This window comes from Lactuca serriola, chromosome 8 (assembly GCF_051521515.1).
Source record: "Lactuca serriola cultivar US96UC23 chromosome 8, Lser_US96UC23_V15, whole genome shotgun sequence".
NCBI lineage: Eukaryota > Viridiplantae > Streptophyta > Magnoliopsida > Asterales > Asteraceae > Lactuca > Lactuca serriola.
In genome coordinates, this window is record NC_136415.1 from 292,083,930 (window position 1) to 292,089,929 (window position 6,000).

Below are 6,000 nucleotides of genomic sequence, written 5' to 3' on the forward strand. Positions count from 1 at the left end.
CTCGCCGAGTAGGATCGCGCATGGTCGGACTGATTTAATGGCGGACTCGGCAAGTCCATGCTGTTTAATGAAACCCTAATTCCCCGGGGCCTGAGCCCTATTTAAGGACCTTTAAGCCACCATTTGTGGCTATCAGACCCCTGAGAAACCCTAGAGAGCAGAGAGAAGGCTTGTAGTGCAAGAGGAGGGCTATTTCATCATTCTAAGTGTGTTTTTGCAAGAAAGAAGGAAGGAGGTCAAATAAGGAAGGTTGAGGAGCTCAGATCCATCATCCCTTCATCAGAGGAGGCTACTAGAGGTACTAATCTGTGCTCCAACTCGTGTATTTGGTGTTCTAGTTGAATCTAGGGTTTTCTTATGCATTCTTTGGGTTCGATTCGAAGTATGTGAGGTCCCAAGGTGGAGTTCTTCTTAGATCTGGACCTTAAGAGGTCCAGAGAGTCCCATTCACATTGCTTTTTGCTACTCCATTAGAGATATGGCCCTAGGTTGCCATTTTAGGGGTTATTTCACCCAAGGAGGCTTTTTGGTCATGGCATGAGTGTAAAGATCAGACCTTTACGTGATTATAGTGGTTGGTAAGACCAGATATATGGATTGGAGGAACAGATCTGACCTCAGGAGGTCTTTTGAGTTTGAGCATGACATGAACTCGCCGAGTCCAAGAACAGGCTCGGCGAGTAGGATAGTTTTTCCCCATGAATCACTCAGTTGGTGACTCGTTGAGTTGGGGAAGTGACTCGGTGAGTCATTGGGGGTTTTGAGGGCTTGAGTTCATGAATGAACTCGCCGATTCACAATTATGCACTCGACAAGTCTGGTCAAAGGGTGACCGTTGACTTTTGTTGACTTTTAGGGTTTGGTCAACAATTAGACTTGTGGACTGTTTGAATGGTAAAAATGGTCTTTTAGCCTTCTTAGAGGACGTGTGAAGATTTAGTCTAGCCTAGAGAGCCGATATTAATTGAGATGATTGTTTATGTGTTTAGGCAGAGGCTAGATCAGTGTTACGCAAGCGAGATATTACTGAGACATCCGAGGTGAGTCTTCTCACTTTACTTTACCTTGAGTGGTAACTATAGTTATGTGACAGAGTTATTGTGTGCTATTTATGTGATGTGTTGCACTGCATTATTTCTATGTGATTTATGCCATGTGTATATTAGAGTATATAAGAGTTAGAACCGGAAGGTTCACAGAACAAGGACCAGAGGGTCCACAGTAGGGATGAGTTATAAAACCGAAAAAATCGGACCGGAACCGGAACCGATATAACCGGAAAATGTTTAAACGGTCCGGGTATTAGGTTCCAAATTTAGTCTTATCCGGGTTCTGGGTATTTCAGGTATGGGTCCAACGGGTCCGGGTATTCCGGGTAAAAAAACTGGAACCGGTTTTTGGAATCGGATATTTAAAAAAACCGGAACCGGGTTTAATGGATCGGAACCGATTTTTGTACGTTTTATAAAGTTTTTATATAGGAAATATAAATAAATATGTAAAAAAGATTATAAGTTGATGAGTATTTTATAATGTGACAACCCGAAGTTTGTTCCGTCATTGTAACCCGTTCCGTCAATAAAATTTGTCGTTTTCGAATTGTTTCCATTTCGTTCTTAAATTAAGTCATTAATTTTGAGACTTCTATTATGACTTAATGGGTGTCCAAACACATTAGAAACTCATGATAACGCCCCAATTTAATAATTGGAAGATTTTTAGATTCGACCATATCGGGTTACGACAACTTAATCGGGTGCGACCAAAAGCCTTGTGTAACGTCAGTATCGGGTAGAATTCCACCGTGTCCCAAACTTGAACCATATATAAAGTTCAAATGACTTCATTTTGAAGCTTTTGCACCCTCTCTCACTACTCTTTCTCTCTACAATTCAATCTTAAGTCCAAAATCATCCAATTTAAGCTCCAAATCAACAAGGTAACTATCCTAACTCATAGTGTAACCTTTTCACCTTTCAAATCCGTGTTTAATCTATGAAGTAGGACCATAAACATGTGTTTACGGCCCTAGAACACCCATAGGCCATAAACACACATATAAGGGGTTTTTGAGCCCCAAAACCCTCTCAAAACACTTTTGGAGCTTAGAATCGACTTAAGGACTTATCGGAATGGACTTGGAACACCTTGAACTCAACATATAGGGAATAAACATGAGTTTACGGCCCAAGAACATTCTTGGACCGTAAACACCATTTCATGGGCAGTAAACTCATTTTAAGGTGTTAAGATGCCACTTAAACACCTCATAAGCCTTGGAATAAAGTCTAGAAGCAACCACAAACGAGTTAGGGGCCTTAAACTTGATAAAAACCACCCCCATAGGAGCTTACAACCATAAACCCCCCAATGATAGGTTCCTGGGCCGTAAACTCCTATACCTTAGTCAAATGATGCCCTAAATCCATTCCATGGCTTGTAAAAATGAGTTTGAATCACATGTGATTGATCTAGGACTACCAAAACATATAAAGAAAGGGTACTTAGGAGCTTATAGCCGTAAAATCCTATTTTACAGCTGTAAACTCCATTTGGTAGTCCCTTTGGTGGTTTAATCCTTCCCTATGCCCTAGATTTAATCCTAGCAATATTCCCCTAGTGATGTTTGACCCTTGAGCACCCTAGAATACATTACCCATGAGTTCGCGGGCGTGAACTCATGTGGGCATGGTCTTAGGGCCGAAAATTCCCTTAGGAGTTTACTCTTGAAGAGCAAACTCCATATCTATGCCCTATACGTCCGTAGATGCCACCCGGGTCACTCCGAACACTTGATTTGAAGTGTTTTCGCTTCTTGGAGTGTATAATCGTATCTAATTAGTGATTTAAAGTCTAATTAGATACATTTGTGTATCATTTCATATTACATAGGAACCTCGCGCGTTCTTATGCCCCAAACTGACGTTTAGCATCCTAGCCGACACATTTCTCAACTGGTGAGTTCATACCCCTACGCCTTTTTTTTGTATTTTTCAATGTTTTTAGGGGGGGAATACAAGCAAATTATAAATGTTTTCGAAACTTAAAACTGATGTAATATTATAAATATCTGGCAAACTTTTTGATATCTTTACCCCTTATGTATTATGCGGAGCATAAGGGATGTTTTATCAAATATAACTACATGGATTTCAATTACAGTAAAGGAAACAATCAAACTAATCAAATTATTATGGGAATAATTTGGGAACTTCAATTCTCGTTTTATGAGTTCGGATTTCATGCAATGTTAATAGATAAACTATGTTTGATACAGTTTATCTCTGTCTAAAGTAGAGTTTTATGCCAGATAGTTTCTTTGTATTCAATTACTTATACTCTATTATGTTTCAAAACGATTATGGTATTTGATAACGATCGAGTACACCGTGAATAATTTAATACTAGCTTGTGAGATTCGTCTTCATTTAAACCCTTCGGGTTATCAGTAAATCCTCCCCGGAAGTATAACCAGAGTCTCCTGGAGGGAGAGCGTGGAATTTGTGAATAGATCTATTCGGGACTGACAATCCCACACCTTAACTGCTAGCTACAGTTAGGCGGGCACGCCTGGGGTGACAAATTCTGGATATCGTCCGACGCCTGAAGAACGTCAAGGAGGTGTCAGGTCACATTAGCATGGTTATACGAGTCACAATACGTATTAAAATATAGTTTATTCACGGATTTTATACCTACTGTTGTACTGGATGGTATTCCCAGTGGTTTTCAATCTATAGTTTTACGTAGACAAAACTGCAAATTTGGTCCTTTTGGTTTGCAAAAACCTTTGGATGGGGTCCAAAAAGTTTCCAGCTTGCATCGAAGGTCCAAAATCAAAGTTTTTCATTGTTTTTGGTCCAAAAAACTTGAAAAGTCGGTTTTACCCTTTTTCATTTCATTTTCTATTTTCTTTATTTATTTTGGTATTTAAATAATTAAAAAAATAAAAAATAAAATCTCTCTCTCTCTCTCTCTCTCTCTCTCTCTCTCTCTCTCCTTTTCTCTTATTTGTCGGACACTATTGTTCTTTACCTTCTTCATTCTACCGTCACTGCCCTTCCTCCAAGAGAAACACCGAATTTCACCATAGTCTTATACCATCAGCATCCTGTAAGCAAATATTGGTCTTCTTACTATCGTTCTTCACCTTCTTAGAATCATTAGTTCTTAGATCGGATTTAACGGTTTAGGGTTTTATGCTCCCTCAATTTGGTCACTGAGATTGATGAAGCATGAATGACACATGTGTGGATCATCGATTTGCAGGTTACAATAGAAGAGAGAGATGAAGGTTCAGGTCAACAATTGAAGTTCATAGGAGTCACCATCACTGTTCTCTAAAATTGTGTTCATCTTTTATCCTCACAATAAAATTGGAGCAAAAACCGTTCCACAGCCCCATTCACCGACCTTCACCACCACTCATCGAGTCCGCCATTATAATCGATGATATTACAACGTTTTTTTGAAAACAGATTGTCACATGGATTGGTAATAGAAGAAAGGTTTTAGAACGAGAAAGAAGGAGAGAGGAGGAAATATTTTGGGATGAATGGGTTTTTATTTATTCTTTGGTTCTTGTCGTTGGTATGTATAGTTTATATGCGATTTCATCCACAACTTTGAACCCTGCAATCTTGTTCCTTAGACGACTTTTAATTGATGATTGCAGTTACTTCTCCAGGAGAAAAAGCTTGGGGTGGGGATGCACAAGAAATCGATACAAATATATATGTTTTCTGGACTCAATCCTATTGATGAGATTGTTTCCAGCCGATGTTGGTGCTTTGCGTTGGAATGTGAATATGTGTGTTAGTGTGTTTGGCTTTCAATTTCTTTATATGGCTTGATTTTGGATTTTGTTCATCAATTTGGGGATATCTTAAGAAGATGAAGTTCATGAGATTTGAGAAGACGAACGGAGAGAGAGAGAGAGAGAGAGAGAGAGAGAGAGAACAGTGAGTTGGGTGGGGATACTTTTTTTTTCTTTTTTCTTTTTTTTTTTTAATTAAAATAGTATTAGAATAATTATAAAAAATACAAAAAAGAAAATAAAAGGGAATAATCATCTTTTCAAAAAATTTTGGACCAAAATCACATAAATGTTTTGATTTTGGACCTTCCATGCAAGCTCGAAACTTTTTGGACCCTATCCAAAGATTTTTGAATACCACAGGGACCAAATTTGTAGTTTTGTCTTTTACGTATTAAACTATCTACTGTTGTACTGAACGGAATTCAGAAGTTCTAACTAAACTGTCTTTATAAGAAAATATGAGATTTTCTTGGATAACAACTTTTTCAGAAAACTAAAGGAAACATGTTCATTTTCAGAAAACAAAACACTTATGAACTCACCAACTTTATGCTGATTTTCAAACTGCTTGTATTCTCAGGTCCACATTAGACAGGTACCCGCGATCTTTTGGAGAAGACAGAGTGTAGTGAAGATTCGTCTTAGCTTTTGTTTATATGATGTATAAACTTGTAACACTTTACTTTCAAGCAAATGTAAATTCTATTATGTAATGTAATGGTTATGTTTACTTCGCTTACTATGTACATTGGTTATGATATTTAACATGAAGTCACCTCCGCCCCGGAACGTTTCCGCCCTGGGTTTCGGGGTGTGACAGATTGGTATCAGAGCCCTTGTTTATAGTGAACAAAGTATACCAAACCTTACATGGTATAAGACTATAAACACTAAAGGGCCTAAGTGCTCTGAATTAAAAGTATACTTTAAAATATAAGTATTTTCAAAAGTATACAAGTATACCTAACTTTCGAAATCCGTAACTACAAGTAGAACAAAACATAAGTAAATGGGTGTTGTACGCTACGGTTAAACCTGGGCAGTTATGTAGTCGTGTCTAGGATCAGTATAGCCTGATCAACTATATTCATTCGAGACACGACCAACATGTGCTTGGGAGTGACTGTGGTGTTCAGCATGCCTAAAACTTACCCAATACCCAAAACAACGAGTCGTCGTCG